This window comes from Herpailurus yagouaroundi, unplaced genomic scaffold (genome assembly GCF_014898765.1).
Source record: "Herpailurus yagouaroundi ecotype Mexico unplaced genomic scaffold, PumYag 190, whole genome shotgun sequence".
Lineage (NCBI taxonomy): Eukaryota > Metazoa > Chordata > Mammalia > Carnivora > Felidae > Herpailurus > Herpailurus yagouaroundi.
In genome coordinates this window covers 15,267,301-15,285,063 of record NW_024412421.1, presented here as the reverse complement: position 1 = coordinate 15,285,063, position 17,763 = coordinate 15,267,301, and the positions used below count along the sequence as shown (strand labels likewise).

At 36.9% G+C, this 17,763-nt stretch overlaps 1 non-coding gene across 1 annotated transcript; it reads left to right on the top strand.

Annotated features, from left to right (window-relative positions):
* Positions 1–9,490: 9,490 nt before the first annotated feature.
* LOC121010066 (U6 spliceosomal RNA) lies at positions 9,491–9,597 on the top strand. The gene has a single exon (XR_005780988.1). It is a non-coding gene; the product is annotated as a U6 spliceosomal RNA (small nuclear RNA).
* The last annotated feature ends 8,166 nt before the right edge of the window (positions 9,598–17,763 follow it).

Below are 17,763 nucleotides of genomic sequence, written 5' to 3'. Positions count from 1 at the left end.
GGTCTGGGTACTGAAAGTGGTGTGACAGATTAAAGGGAAAAAAAAGAAGGGGGAAAATCATTTGAGATTTTGAAAAAATGAATACACTGAAGTAGACTAAAATGAGATGATGGGGATAAAATAGAATTTGAAAAAAATATACACAAAAGTAAAGAATATAGTATGAAAAAATTAAAGAAAAATATCTTAATAAAAATTAAAATTAAATATGAATTTTTTTGTTTTCTGTATTTAAGAAAAAAGAAAATAAATGAAAAAGAAAAAAAGATTAAAAAAGAAAAAAGATAAAAAATCATTTGAAAATTTGAAAAACTGAATATAGTGTAGTAGACTAAAATAAAATGATGGAAGTAAAATAGAATTTGAAAAAATTTACATAACAGCAAAAAATATAGTAATAAAAATTAAATAAAAATATTTTAATAGAAATTGAAAGTAAATATTAAGTTCTTCTCTTTCTGTATTCAAAAAAAAGAAAAGAAACAAAAAAGAGAAAAAAGAACAAAAAAGGAAATTGTTTGAAAATTTGAAAAGGTGAGTACATTGAAGTAGATTAAAATAAAATGATGGAAGTAAAGTAGAATTTGAAAATATTTACAGAAAGGTAAAAAATATAGTAATAAAAATTAAAGATATTTTTAATAAAAATGAATTTTTTTTCTTTCTGTATTCAAGAAAAAGACAAGAATTGTAAAATAGAAAAAGGAAAAAGAATAAAACAAAAGAAAGAAAATTGAATAGATGAACCTGCTAGCAAATTGAAGTAGGACTGAAATTGCTTCATTTTCCCCTAGAAGTCGGTCTATGTAGCTCTTTATAGTCCATAAATTAAGCCGGTGGTGAGACTTGTGTTCTTGAAGAGCGAAGTTGGCCCAGTTGGGCGGCACTCATTGTAACAGTTCTGCTCTCCACTAGATGGTGTTGCTAGCCTACGGGGGTGGATTGTTGTGGGGCTAGTAGGTCATATGTGCATGCGCAGGAGCCGTGAAAATGGCGCCACCCAGCCACCCAGTCTGTTCTCCCAGATCAGCAATCACGCACCTGTCCTCTGTCTTCAGCTCTCATCCACTCCCTGCTTCTTTACTCTCTGTGACCAGGCCCCAGGCAGTAACTCTCTCCCAAGTTTTGTCTCAGATGCAGCTGTTTTCCCCAGCCCCTTACTTCCAAAGGACTGCAGCTTTGACCCGTTCCACCCCTCTGCAGGAGGGTCTCACTAAACAATGGCCAAATGAGCAATGGCCTAATATTGGCTGCACCCAGGTACACCCGCTGGACCCTGTTGTTTCTGGTGCCCCAATACTGCAGCCAGGTGCCAGCCCATCACAGAAAATGTTTACAAGATAATGTTGCAGCAGCGTCTCAGGGATTATGGAAAATCACAGCACACATCTGGCACCAGGCTTCACCCTTAATGACCTTGCCCCAGCACCAGGGAATGTGGCCGCCTTCTGGGGTCTCCTGGGACCAGGTGGCTTCAATAGTCTCTGCTAAATGTTCTTCCCACAGTGGACCCACTTTTCCTTGTGTGACCCGAGAACCTCCCGGACCCCACTCTGTTCCTGGGGATTTGCCCTTCCCACCAGAGCACTGCCAGGTATCAAGCTGTGGAGTTGCAGCCTTTGCGCTCCCCTTGTTTACATTCTTAATGGAATTTAAACCCTCTTTTCTCCTTTCTCCCTTTTTAGCTTAGTCCCTGTGGCTGTTTCCAATTTTCCACTTAATTTCCAGCTGTTTTTTTTGGGGGGGTGTGATTTTCCCATATACTACCCGCCTCCCCAGTCTCCATCCTCTCTCTGCCCGCAAAAGCAGTTCCCTACACCTTTCGTGGCTTCTTGCTCCCCAAGTTCAGCTCTCTGCACTGTGTACCTGCTGATTTCTGTGGTTCAGGTTGTGCAGATGGTTGTGTTAATCCTCCAATCAGTTTTCTAGGTGTATAGGATGGTTTAGTGTTGGTCTGCCTTTATTTCATGGACGTGAGACACACAAAAACCTTCCATGCTGTTGTGCCATCTTGCCTCCTCCCTATTCTCATATATATTCTTAAACATTCCCTGGATAAGATATACTACTCACATTTGAGAACCACTGCACCAAATTTTGAGGAACGTACCATGATGGTCTTAAATACAGAAAAGAGGAACCCAAAGCCAGGGATTATATTAAGATGAGACTGGAAAAAGCTCATATTTTTTTCTCTTCAGGAGAAATGAATCTCATTGTACATGTCCCTATTTAATGAATATAGCAAAAGATAGAAGGGAGAGATGTGAAAATCTGTTCCCTTTTATTAATGGTTTGATTCTATAAGCTTCCTTTGACTCCGCTTCTTGAAAGCATTATGAGCGTAGGATTTTATGACCTGAGTTTTCTAGCAAATTAGGCAGATATATTTTAATTACTCTTAAATGGGAGAAATTGTACACGTTAAACATTTCCTCTATGAACAAGGAGAGGCAGAGGAAGTTGAAGTAACAGCCAATGTGTAAAGTAGTGGGAAATCTACTGAACCCAGTTTATACCAACACACTAATATAGAAAGAGTAGGAAAGCCTGAGAATTTAAATAAAAGACCATAAGTAGTGGCAAGTCCTCCAAATTGGGAAAGGATAGAAAGCACCCAAACTGGCATAAATAAAAAAGAGCAGTAGTTGATGTCACTGAATCATCAGAGGTCGGTAGGGTTAGGACAGGGTTACTGGGATAAAAGTGATTGGAATATTGGCAGCACAGTGAAGAGACGTGCTGTTGAAAAGGTATGAGTGAAGAAGGGCTAGCAAAGTGATTGGGAGCTGTTTTATGGGAGAGTAAACCTATTAGGTTGTTGCTGCCAGGAAACAAAATTAAGAGGCATGGAGGCTTTTGGCAAATGCTCAAGCTAGACCTGGGTTAGAATCTTACCGACAGAGTCTTTAGCTCATACCTGTTCTATTCAGTTTGGTTTACTGTTCTACCCAGTGTGCTGAGTACCAGCAGTACCATCTCTTATCCCTGGGGGCTTATTTGAAGTGCAGGCCCTCGTCTACAACTGCTGAATCAGAATCCACATTTTAGTAAGATCCTCAGGTGGTTTATATACACATTAAAGTTTAAGAAAAAAACTAAAATATTATATATTAATTTGGACAACGCTGTATGTATCTCCTTCAAACATGTCCTTCCTCATTTATTCACAGCCTAGTTATTCAAACGAAACCTAGGAATCCCTCCTATTCCTTTCTCCTCACCTTTTACAAGTATGCAGTCACTAAATTTGATATAATCAAAACTAGTTTTGTATGACCTTTTTCTATATGCCCAGTCTCGGCTTTGTTATCATTATTTTCATTTGGACCCTCATTGTCTCACTACTGAACTCTTGCAAGAGTATCCCAACTGGTCTCCCCTCCCATGTCTGCTCAGAGTGATTCTTGTCAAGCGCAAATTATATCATGATCTCATCTGCATAAAAATATATATGATTGTTCCTTAAATGAAAGCAGAGTGAAAACTCCCTCATGCAGTAGATATACACCTTCATAACCCTGCCTTTCATTACCTTCTTTCTTTTGCCTCTGCTGTATCCACACCTAACTGCTTTAGTCCCTCAACATTTTTCTCTTTCACAACTAAGGGTCTTTGCCCAGGCCACTCTTTTGCCTCCTTGCTCCTCTGTCTTTACTTGGAGTGCCCTAAAGCAGACTGTGAGTATGCAGATGGACCTTTGGATGTAGGTGGTTTATTTTGGAAGTCGTCCTGGTAACTCATGTAAGGGAGATGACAGTGGAAGATGGGGAAGGAAAAAGAATAAGAAAAATAAAAACAATGGATGGTGTATCTACGAGTTTGTTAGCTCTGGTTGTCTTTTCAGAAGATAGACATTTAGACATTTATCCACTGACTCATAATTCCTGTTGTTGGAAAGCATTAGTTGCCTTACTTTTGGTTTACTTCTAGGCATGGCCTACAGCCTTGTACAATTATAAGAAAGTAAAGCAAAAAGTTGAGACCATATAGCAGATGCTTTATGTGGAGATTGGGCAACACTGCATGGACTATACATCTCAGCTGTCTTGAGACTAGATGGCCCAAAATAGTACTGTGAAGTGGATTGCAAAGATCAGTTTTATCCTCCCAAAACATTGAGCAATTCTGTTATTCTCTTCTCCAAGGAAGTATACTTACTTAAAAATATAGCGCTAAAGTCATGGTATTGCAGTATGATCACCGAATATATCCCCCTACCCAATACAATGCATTAGAGACTAAGACTGTGTACAAAGAAATACATGGTTTTGTTTTGCAGTTTATAACCAGATTATAGCTTAAAATAAAGAGACACAATATGATTTGGATTTCACAAAAGGAAATTTTTATGGGTTGAATTGTGTACCTCTAAAAGTAGGTTGAAGTCTTAACCCCAGTACCTCAAAATTGCCTTATGTGGAATAGAGTTGTTTTAGATACAATTTGTTATGATGGAATAGGGTGGGCCATTGTGGTTGATGTCCTTATAAGAAGAGGGGCACACAGAGACACAAAGGAAAGAGGGCCATGTAAAGACAAGTAGAGACTGAACTTACATTACCACAACCAAGGAAAGTGTTGCGCTCCCAGGAGCTAAAAGAGGTAAGGATGCATCATCCTTTAGAGGCTTCCAAAGGATCACTGCTCTGACAGCATCTTAGTTTTAGCATTCTTATCTCCACAACTATGAGAGAAAAATTTCCATGGTTTTTAGCCACCCAGTTTGTAGTACTTTTTAATCAGCCCTGGGACATTAATGCAGAAATTATATGCTATAAAGTGTGTAAAAATATATAGTGCTTATTACATCATAAAGATCTCATAGAATTGGAAAAGTCAAGGTTGAATTCCAGAACATCTGGTTCCATATTCAACCTTCTCATTTTACATGTGAGGAGTCTGCAGCTCAAAGTAAGGAACACACAGCTAGTCAATAACAGAACCTCGACTAGCCTGAGACTTGATTCTCAGTCCATTAGACTTTCTACTTGGCTATAGGATTCCTTTATACCTGAGTAGTGCCCACTATTCTTATCTAACTTTATTTATATATGCCTACCCTCTGCTGGAAGGCTGGCGGAGGTTGACCTAAACACCCATAGTTTGTAATTGTCACAGAATAAGAATACCCTTTTCCCTACCAAAATGCTAAGGCACAGAGTCTAAGCATATTTAATGCAGTGGTTACCATGGCACCCATGTAATTTAATTACCACTCTTTTGTGAATATTTTAAAATGAAATTGTTAAAAGATCAAACAGCACATTCAACATTGTAAGGCTGTAGAAATGATAAGTAGCGTTTTAACTGAAAATGCTCTGTTCCTGTGGGGAGTTGATTATTTTTTATGAGTTAAAATTTAATTATGGCATTGGATATAGAAGTGTGTTACTTTAATATATTACTGTACTTCAAAAGTTAAATATGTCAGAAACATTTTACCTTTTAATTTACGGCTCTGACCAGTCACCTTACAAAGCTGAGCTGCAATTTCACCACCGTATTTTATATATTTCTAATTATAGGAAGCCCCATGTACATACAGTATTCAAGGAAGTCTTGCAGAGAAAATAAAGACATCCAAGGAGTTTTGCAATTTGGTATTGGAGTTACATGAAAGGATAACAGCACGTGAATCGAACCATTTATATGTAAACACTGATGTACCTATAAAGTGCCAAATTTCATGCCAGGAAGTTACAATCCAAACAGAATAAGTAACATTTAAAGCTTCACTCTTCAAAGTGTGGTTCAGGCATGAGTAGTATCAGACATTAAGGTCACCTGGCAGCTTGTTAGAAATTTAGAGTCACAGACCCCACCCACTGAAGTAGAATCTGTATTATAACACGTTTCTCTTATAATTCTAAATTACACGCTACACTTTGAGATGTCCTGATCTAAAGAATTCACAGTCCAAAAATGAACAAAAGCTTATACATGAGCCTTGGTGGCTCACTTGGTCAAGCGTCCAACTCTTGAGCCCAAAGTCGTGAGACGGAGACCCATGTTGGGCTCTGTGCTGGGTGGGGAGCCTGCTTAAGATTCTCTGTCTTCCTCTCCCTCTTCCTTTGCCCTTTCCCCCCACTCACATGTGCTTTCTGTCTCAAAAAAAAAAAAAAAGCGTATACATAACTGCAAATGAGTATTGCATATGCAGTGCTTAGATATGCCCTGAGCAGTATCATCAGAATTAGGGATGTGAAGGTGCTCAGAGGGCCTAGAGAATAGAACTATATATATGGGCAGTAATCGAGTAAGTAATTTTTGTTTGGGGTCTTGATGATTGAACAGTAATTTTCCAAGAAGACAGTAGTTGAAGGGAAGTCATTTAAACAGAAGGAATGGTAATTGTGAAGTACAGAGGCATAGAAGAGAAATTGTTCTAGGGCCTGGAATTGGTTCTTATTAGCTAGGGTATAGAGCTTAAGGGCATCATGTTCTTTGACAGGAGTTGGGTCATGACTGTATAACCTAATAAGGCTTTTGATATTCAGTTAAGCTTAAAATTATATTAATTTAAACCAAATAATTTATATGTACCTTATTTATCAAAAGGATTGACAATAAAAAAAACCTAGAGGATGTTTTATTTATCTTGAATACTGGTCATTTCATGCATTTTTAAAAATCTTTTGTCTTAACTAGCTATAATAGTAAGTATCTGATAATGTTTATACCACTGAAATGTAAGCTCTATCAATTGAGGGGCCTTGTCCGCTTTCATTGCTATCCCTCTCATGCACAAGGAGTGACTGACACATAGTAAATGCTCAATAAATACTTGATATAAGTAGTTGGAAACTATTTCAGATAGGGTTTAACCAGGAAATGAGAAATTTTAAGTAAATATAAGGAGGGGAACTTCAGATAGATCGATAGATACTCCTCTACATTATTTTGATATAGGCATTATTATCAGAGGAATTATCAAAGGAATAAAGAGATGCTTATTACCAATAACTGGTTGAGTTCTTCTAGAATTTGGAGCCAGGAAAGTGCATGGAAGGACTTTCATGAGAGCCAGACTTGCCCTATGTACATATCAAGAATGTCCAGTCCCAATCCACAGAGTGCTTATAATAGTGAGAAGGTCCTAATTCTATTATCCTTCCCGTTCTTCATCATGCATACAGAGGTACATGAACTCCCTTCAGGTGTCTTCAGATAGATCAAGCTACCATGTCCTCTTGGTGTGATGAATATGAGCTTACATGTGATGTTTGGCAAGTCTAGTGTTAAAAGCAAAAGCTAGGAAAAATCTTTCAATTCCATGACATTAAAAAATGTTAGATTAGTGTCTTCCCAGGTAGAAGCCTCTCCACTAGGTGGGCTTCCTACCCTCTTACTATCTGCCTTAAGCCGATGTGGTCTGGGCTGTCTCATTAGACTAACAGTGTTTTAAAAGTTTAAGTTCCAGTTCATAGCAGTGGGTTGAACCCCCTGCTTTAGCCTCTGGAACCTTTCTTGCCAGTGTCCTGCAAAGAATGTTCACACTTGTTTTCCAAGCAATTTGATTTCCCCATTCTAAGTCCAATCAATAGGACTTCATTCCCTGACATGTCTGGACCATATATATGTATGGACATCATTACTTACCAGCCACTGCTCTATCAGGGTATTAATACAAAGCCATTTCTGAAGGTCCATTCTGGACCTCAGTAACAAGGACTCCTCCTTCATACAACCTAGAATTACCAGTGCTCCCTGTTTTTCCCTGGTGATTAAGAACCCACAAGCTTTAAAAATGATTATGAAACCTTTTAACCTCTGTTTTAGTTTAGATTGCCTCAGAAAGAGACCCTACAACAACAACAAAAAAGGACCTGAATGCAATTAGTATATTTAAAAGTAATTCCAAGAAACGTTGATAGGAGTGTAGGAAAATGAAAGAGAAAATGAGGAAGCGAAAACCTGATGTGTTACTAAGCATGCCATCCTCTAGATAACTAAAGTTTAGTTCTGTTACAGAGCTCTCATAAATAGTATTGTCTTGCTTCAGAGTTTTCTAATTTAAGAACCAAAGGAGCCATGTGTCTACCAATTCTGGTCAGCCACAGGTGAAGGCTTTTCCTGGGTAATGATTCATTCTCCCATGCATATGGTAGAACAGGCTCCCAGAGCCACTCAGGAAAGGAATTGCAGGTGCTAGTAGTTATAAGTGGGTTGCATGACCTGAAATGAGAATGTGACTACAGTATATGGACCCACAAACTGCCTGCTATACCCATGAAATAATTCTTTCCTAACACCTGGGTTTGTTTTCTCTTTGTGAGACAAATGAAGCTATTATTCAATGTATTCTTTGCAGAAAAGGGGATATTTCTTTCAACCAGTTTTACATATATTCTGGGAATATTAGGCTTGCTAACATTATAGTTACACAACTACAATAAAAGGCCATTTACATATTTCTTGAAAGAACAAGAAAGATATTTTTAAAGGTCATATTCTGTCCCTGCCTTTGACTTGATACTGCTGATAATCTGTCTTGCTAAAAACAGTAAAGAAAAATGCAAATTAATTCCTGGTAGAATGCTCACGTTAGGGTACTTCTGCACATATTTCAACAATTGTTTGATTTCATTTGTGAAGTCATCATAAGGATGATACCTTGAATAGGAGTCTAAACTATTTACCCTTTCTCATTCAAATTGTCACCAATGGAAGGCAGATGGCAGATGCCATGTGGAGATTTATAAGTGTCAAAGATTGTAAAGTATCAATGTATAAGTTATTATTGGAAAATATGTAATAGAGGATATTAGTTGCATATGAAGCAAAAAGGTATTCTTTACTTTGTCTTCTTTGCTCTTTGTCTACTCAGTCTTCTCTAAAGAAAACCAGCTTCCCCTGATAAGTCAAGGCTACTTTATAGTTAATTTTAGGGAAGAAAATTATCCATGAGAGAGAAGAGAAACTACAGACCTAGCTTGCCTGCATGCAGCATGGAACCTGTAAGCCTAAGAACCCATGGCATCTGTGTGCAAATGGCCCCAAAGAATTAGTTAGGGGAGCTTCATTTGAGTAGAGATTTTTAACCAGTTCTCAAACTGGCACAGAAAATATGACTAATGAATGTTTTGTTGTCACCTTCTCTGTCTTTTGCCTTAGAGAGAGACATGATATAAAGGAGAATTAGGCAAATGCTTTCTTGCAGGGATAACTTATTTAGAATGGAAATGAAGGACGAAAAGACTTGCTCAATGAAAGTACACAGCTCTCTAGGGTAGCAAATATGGAAGGAGGAGGAGAAAGTGATTTCACAGATTTACTGTAGAGATAAGTGACTTTCTAGTGGATGGATCAGTAGACTCTAAAAATATTCATATCCAACTTTGGTGAACTAGGAATGATATGAAAGTTAGTGTCTGAATATGTGGGTTTATCCTATGTCCATTATATACATATCCTCTGACCTTGAGAAATTTGTTTAATCTCTCTTAGTATTATATTCAATGCATCAGATCTTTAAAGTCTTGTTACATTGCTCAATTCAGCAGCATATATTCTAAAATTGTAACGATACAGAGAAGATTAGCATGGCCCCTGCCCAAGGATGACACTCAAATTCGTGAAGCATTCCATATTTTAATAAATAAATAAATAAATAAATAAATAAATAAATAAAGGCTTGTTACATAGTTAATGCCATTTAAACTGGGTTCCACAGAGTGCTAGGGTTTACTGGAAGCATCTCAGAATTCACTGAAGGGGGTAGGAGCAAGGCCAAGTGATTGGGACTTCAGGATCTCCTGTCTTTTTCTGTCCATAGTAACACCATTTTGACTCTGTTTTATTGTTGGAATCACAGAACAAACTCAAGAACAATAATATAATTTCATGAGGGAACATTTCTTTCTCCTAAAAATTATTTGAAAATCAATGAAAGAGTGTATGAGAAAACTGTTCTATAATCTCCGTATTATTATAGAAATGCTATTTATAATTCTTGGCATTTGAAGATAGGGTGTCACGCACATAAAACAACCCATTGTTCAAAATTAATGGCAATTTTTTTAAGTGCAGTAATGTCGTAGAGTTATTTGGAATTTCTGCCTCCTAGCATTTCCTATTCAATCATAAATACTTCTTTAAAAATAGGCTCTCTAATGTTCATGTATAACTACCAGGGTTTTAAATGTTAATACAGTAAATGTAAAATGGAAACAGAGGGCTTTCAATGTCATTTTTTTTTTATCACAGTAAAGTAATTTTAGCCTTTGAAAGTATATTTTAAAAATTACTTAGAGAATATTGGAACACCAAATTTAAAGTTGGTGGTATATTTAGAAATTATCTGGTCTTTTCTTTAAATTTTTGATGATAAACAGAAACAAATACTAAGAGAAGGAAAATTTATTCATTTATTTTTCTACTTATTCGCAAAGATTTATTCAGCCCTTATAATGTTTTACTCCCAGTGTTGTATGCACAGAAAGCAGACGATTACCAAACAGTTCCACTTTGAGAGTTCAGTCTAGAAAGGAAACACACACAGAAAACTAATGTATTATAAGGCTTTTGAAGAGTTATAAAACAGATATGGCTGTCTAAGAAGTCATAAGGAAGGAACAACAAGTCTGGAGGACTCCTGGATGAAACTGTAAATTGTCTGCTTACCTAGTGATCTCATGATAACAATGAGGCTTTCTTATGTGGGGCATGAGGGCTGAGGAGACTTAAAGGCTCCCATGTTTAATTTCAGGGATGTGGTGGGTTTTTTTTTTTGTTTTTTTTTTTTTTTTTTTTTTTTTTTTTTTTTTTCTGTAGTCCAGATTGTTTGAAGCTTTTTTTCTATGCTAAAGGCTTCCAAGATTCCAGCTCTTACTTGTCCTCTGGAGAACTGCCCTCCACCCCCACTACTCCCTGTGGATTATGAAACAATTTGCATAACAATGTTTCCTTCTTCAAAGGAACTCCTCACACCTCGGTGTAAAGACTGTTTCTGGTTTTGTTTTAGACTATACATACCATGAAAACATGGACTTTAGACACTTTTCCTTGATTCACTTTCTTAGATCGAACCCCCTTTGGAGCCTCTTCATTTATTCAGTCTAAGAAAAAGCTCCTAAAATTCATCCCATCTCTCTTCAACACTTTCTAGGTCTTACAAGATTTTTCCACTGTATATTCTTAACAGATATCTTTAGGTAGGAACACCTGTGCCTTTGAATGCCATAAAACTTCAGGTGGGAAATGCAGTTGAATCCATTGGGATCATCAGAATGGAGATATTCAGTTAATCCTTAATAATTTTTATTGACAGGATCTGGAATTATGTGCTTTTCATTTCAGTGTCCTCTCATGGGTCATGCAAGACTGCTCTTAAGTCTTTCCTGTTCTGAGATATAGTTCTGTAAGAAATCAGAGGATCATACAGTATCAAATATTTATAATATATCAAGAGTTTTGGGGGTACAAGGACTAGAAACCCACTCAAATTAGCTTAAACACAAACTACTTAAGATTTATACCTTTTATTGTATGAATTAGATTATAACTCTTTTTCCAGCATCCCATCTTAAAATGTCCTTTTTATTCTCATTAGTATCCTAATTTGGATGATAAATTATACGTCATCCTACCAATCACAGTGGGATGGGAGATTTAGTACAAGGATATGGGGGTCATTCATTCATTCATTCGTTCCTTCATTTATTCGTTATTTACTTGGATATGGGATTAATTTAACAAGACTATGAGACATTAAAATTTCTGTCTCTTTCTTTCATTACCTCTTTGTCTATCCTGCCATTATCTGTGTGTGCCTCCCTCTCCTTTATCTTCTTTCCAGATAGACAGAGAGCTTTTCCAAGGTAGAGAGTTATGAACCTGATAGTAATTCGTTTCACAAAAACTTTATCATACCAAATATTTTGTAAGACACAGAATATGCCACCTAAAATAACACATGATCATTACCTGTAGGATACCTACAATTTGGTGGAGGACCCAGGTAAATAAACAGAGAATTAACTATAATACAAAATGCCACGCCTCTCAATAAACGCAAGTCCAAAATAACAAGGAACAGAAAGGAGGAGGATCCAAATCATACTTAAGGACATAGGAGCTCTGAAATTTTATTTGAGAAACTATTAGGTACAGTTTCAATTAGGATCAAATTTGGAACACTCCAAAAATAAATGTATTGATGGTATTGGGTAAAGCATTTTTTGAAGGTTTTATTACACTGTGAGGTAGTTTTGTTTTTGTTTTAATTTTTTAAGTAAAAAGTATGTAGTGTTGATTGAGTTTGTAATAATTGGGGGTGTTCAAAAGTAGTCAAGACTTTTACTTCTTTGGAAGCTATATTTAATTCATTCATGCATCTATGCCTGCATGCAAATAAAATCTACAGTGAGATGTCACTCACCCTCTACACAGTGGATAAAGTTGAAAAGACTGTCCGTAAGAAATGTTAGTGAGTATGTGAAAAAATTAGCACTCCCATACATCAGTTTTGAAAACAGAAATTGGTAATGATCATATGTATGTATTGGTATATAAAATCTGAACCAGTAATTTCACATTTAGGTATATACTCAGCATTGTGTACTTGTAAAGTACTATTTTAGCAATGTTATACATAATAACAAAAAATTAGAAAAGCAATGGAATAGATACATACATATTATAGTATATTTATAAAATAGAATCTTCACAGTTATATGCAAAAGGAAGGACTGCTGTCACATATGACATTATGGATGACTCTCTCAGACATAATATTGAGGCAAGAAGCTAGACATACCATTTCATTTATATGAACTCAAACTTCTATGTTTAAAATGATTCTGTGGTGATAGTGGTAAGATTTTAGAGGCTGGTTTAGAGGTTGGTTGACTGAGTATGGATAAGAAAACTGTTAGAATGATGGAAATCTTTTAGATCTTGTTCTGGGTGGTGGCTACCTGAGTACAAATATACATGAATATTTATAAAGCTGTACAATTAAAGTTTTGTGCAATTCACTATAAATAATACCGAATTAAAAAAGAATAGTCCAGAGGGGACTGGGTGGCTCAGTCAGTTGTCTGACTCTTGATTTCAGCTCAGGTCATGATCTCACGGTTCATGGGTTCGAGCCTTGTGTTGGGTTCCTTGCTGACAGTGCAGAGCCTGCTTTGGATTCTCTCTCTCTCTCTCTCTCTCTCTCTCTCTCTCTCCCTCCCTCCCTCCCTCCCTCCCTCCCTCTCTCTCTCCCTCAGTCTCGGCCCCTCCCCTGCTTACTCTCTCTCTCTCTCTCAAAAATAATTAAACATAAAAAAAAGGATAGTCTTCCATGTTGTTAGAATAATTTGTTCACCTAAGCATTCAAAAATGCTGGAAACAATTCTGATCTGTAGACATAGGCATAAAAGAAGTAATTGATGTTTTCATGGAGAAAGTTATGGAGGTTGGAAAATGTTACAGTTAAAGGCAATTCAAAATGCTATGTTCCTACATGGGATGCCAAACCTACTTTCCATTTAAAATATAAATACATACTTATGGAGTACCTCATCAGTGCCAGGCACTGTATTTGGAATTTAGAGGTCAAAAGTGGACAAGAATGGTCTGTTTTCTTATTTCAGGCAACCCCCAGTTCACTTACACTGGATGCTCCTGTCAAAACATCCACTTTGATTGAATTTGTATCCCCATTGATTGAAGAATGATAGTAATGGTCTTACCTGCCATGTTTAAGTACCTGTAGAAACAAAGATATATTCCCAACTCAATATTTCTCCTGTCTATTTTATTATGTTAACAATACCTCTTTTCTTACCCTGAGCATGAATGTTTAGGGGGAAAAAATGCATCTTCAAAGCCAAAGATAAATCCAGTGAACTAAAAGTGGCTTGATGAATAAATCTAGAAACATAATACTGAATCTCTAATTAGCATGTCTTTGTTCTAAGTTAAAAATAATTTACACTGCTTAAGAACATACATTAATGGAACCAAATTCATAATTAAAATAAAAAAATACTTCAGTAAAAATTTGATAGTTCTAACATTTTTCTGTAAAGTATGGATTTCAGTTTTGCATTTGTAGTGATTAGTCTCTATCTGTGAGAAGAAATCTTCCAAATAGTTTTAACATGCCCTTAAAAGATCTATGTAAAAGGAAAGAGACTTTCTATAAGTGCTTCTCCATACTGCACTGCTAGTATGGCACCTAGAATACCCTGTAAGCTGTCAAGAATTGCTAAATGATAAAAGGGAAAATGATGAAAAGAAGTGGAACCTTGGAGCTGACCGCCTAAAAGCCAAAATTTCTCCCGAGATTTCTGGATACAAAAGAGAGGTTTCTGTACTTCTAGAGAACACCAGATCACATTAACTTATTCAAATATGAGGTCAGATCTCAGTGTTTAGATTTAAAGCTGTCCTGTATGTGCCTTGATAAGGGGGGAAAATGACAAATCACACCTTTGAATAAATTCATTTTAATCCCTTTCTTCCTTTTGATGTAATAAAAATAGTCTTGTCATGTAGCTACGATTGCATTTAATGGTTGTCATTTACAGAAATGGAAAAATGATATCTGAGTATAATGCCTTCAAATATGGCTAATAGCATTTTTACATACGGAGAAAAATGCTTTTATTTTACATGAGTAAGACCATTGCCTCATGATGATGATTATTGAAAATTCAGCAGCTTCTCTTATTATAGGGCAATGATAAGAACAGCTGCATATCTTCTCTGTCATTTATGCTAAAAAATGGTAATCCAAGCGAATCCATATTCCTCATGTTTGCTGCAACCCCATTAGTTCGCAAATTCTTATCAAAAGTCTCGCCTAATTATTACCACTTTACCTGATTTTAATCTCATATTTTAAATAATAAAGATGTCTCAATCTGTTATATTTTAAGATGACCTAGTAAATGCTGTTTTTCCCCCATTAAGCATTTCTTAAGCACATAACTTGTCACTTCTGTACTAATTTGCTGTAACACTCGTTGATAAGTGGACATTAATTAATGCTAAATTACAATGGAATTTTTATGGAATTACAGGTGACATCCGCATCAGCACCAAATGAGTTCATCATGATTAAACTTATTACCATTTCTAATTAACCTTGAGTGCCCCTGGATGTTAACTGCACACAAGGCAAGTGTATATGCAGGCTGCAGCTCCTATTGAAAACAAACCCCGCACATCACACAGCCATTAAGAGTTTAAGAAAGAACGGTTCCGACCACATGTGTACTCATTGTGTATGCAAGGGATCAGAAAATGAAAATATGAAAAATAATCTGAAGATTTTGAGCAGCAAAATTGTTGTTCTCAAAACAAAAATTAGAAAGAAGCCTTCCACAAATTGAATTCATGGACAGGCATATGAAGAATGTTTATTTTATTCCCTATAATCAAACTAGAGCCTGTTTCTTACTTACCCCTTGCCCACTCCTAGTAGCAAAATTTTTCTCTGATGAATGTTGCTAAACTGCAATATAGGCCTGACACCTAGAATCTGTTTATCACCTCCCCTGTGACCTGAAGGAAGTCAGGGACACTGAGCACTGGTGTGCATAACTGTTTCAGATTGGGCTCCTGGAGCAGGACAGGCCCATTGCCAGTGCATAGTGGGAAGTGAAAGAAGGCAGTCACATATGACTCCTGATTCCAGAAGCACCTTTTACTAAGCTGTAAATGTGCTGCTCAGAGTGCCCACTGCAGGGGACATAGTGACTGACTGTCTCAGCTACCATCTTACTGGAGCTGCCACTACATTTGCTCCAAAATCCAGCTGATGACTGAGGATGATCCAGCTGATGACTCAAGGCAGGATCATGCCAGCAAAATGTGGGATTCCTCCAAAGGGCAACTTCCACCTGAAGACTCCTCAGTGTTTCGGTGGAAACTTTGATAGAAATTTTTTTTATTTGTTTATTTATTTTGAGGGAGACAGTGACAGGGTGAGTGGGGGAGGGACAGAAAGAGAGGGAGAGAGAGAATCCCAAGCAAGCTCCACATTGCAGCGCAGAGCCCAACATGGCACTTGAACCCGTGACGCCATGAGATGATGACCTGAGCCAAAATCAAGGGGCCGGCGCTTAACCATCTGAACCACCCACAGGCACCCCTGTTGGAACTTCTGATGGCACTGCACTTTAAGACTTTTTCTACAGCCTACTCCTTTGTCTCTCTTCCCTTTCACAAGGGGTTGAGACATTATCCCAATTTAAAGGCTCCTTCTGCTTTTCTCTAGCATGTATCTTCTCACCTTGGTAACTGTTTCTCAGGAGATCCAAGCTAATCCATATAATCATTAGTAAACAGGACACACAAAACATCTTAAGTTATGATAAATGAATGCAACAATGCCTGTTTCCAGAGTAAGCAGCTAGTAATGGTGAAATAGGAAATGAGTTGGGAATATGGTGGAAAAGAAGGCAAAATATACTAAGTATATTTCCTCAAAATATACTTAGTGATTTGAAAGGAAATATGACCAACCAGGCAAGTAACAATTTGATCTTACTGGCAACTATTAAAATGCCTTAAACTGTATTGCTCAGCATAACATGGGACGAGTCAATATGAAAAAAAAAATAGCTCTTTACAAGTTGTCAAATCAGTTTAGGAGCAAATATTTGACTTTCTTCATCATATCAGAGTTATATCCATGTGCCAATGAAAAAGCAGATTTTACATATTTCTCCTATGTACCCAATATGAAAACTCAGTTACTCCATAAATTGAGTGATACCAATATTTAGAAGAATGGACATTTTTATTAAAATGTTAAAACACTTCATATAGTATTAAATAAAAGTTTTATTGCTGGCATTTACATTTGCATATTGTGATTTTCAATTGCTTGTAGGCAGGAGTAAGTGCTACCTAGAAGGTTCCTTTTTTTTTTTTTTTTGGAGGGATATGTTTTCTTGAGGGATGTGTTGAAATCAGATCTTGAGTTCAGGTGACTCCATCCTCTACTTCGTGGTTGTTGTTGCAAACTCCTCAGTCGAATAATTTTTCATGTGCTTTAGTGTATTGGATGTCAGAAACCATTCCTTGTTTCATGAAGATGGCTAAGATCCAATTTCGAGACATCTGATCTCAGTCATTACATTTTGATATACCCACAGTCTCATCTAACACACTTACCTGGTGTGCCAATTCTCAACCTTTTCTGACCCATTATCCTTTTACTTTTTAAGTTTATTTATTTATTTATTCTGAGAGAGGACATGTGTGCATGTGTCTACATACAAACACACACACATGAAGTCAGGGAGGGGCAGAAATACATGGAGAGAATGCCAAGGAGACTTTGTGCCATCAGTGTGGAGCTCATTGTGGGGCTCGATCTCATGAGCCATGATATCATGACCTGACCTGAAATCAAGAGTTGGATACTTGACTGAGCCACCCAGGTGCCCTTTTTCTTTTAAATATAGATTTTATTTAGCTATCTAATTCCCTCTGCTCTCCTGAAATAATATTTATGTGTAATAAATCCTACCACACTAGTTAGCAAAGGAAGAAATGGAATGCCCTAAGTGTAATTTAAAGGAAAAATAAACAAAAATAGTATGAAATATTTGTATATTTATATTCATTTATTTTGAGAGAGAGAGACAGACAGACAGACAGACAGAGTGGGTGCACACATGAGCAGAGAGGGGCAGAGAGAGAGAGAGGGAGAGAGAGAATCCCAAGCAGGCTCCATGCTGTCAGCACAGAGACCCATGCAGGGCTCAAACCCAGGAACTGTGAGTTCATGACCTGAGCAGAAATCAAGAGTCAGAT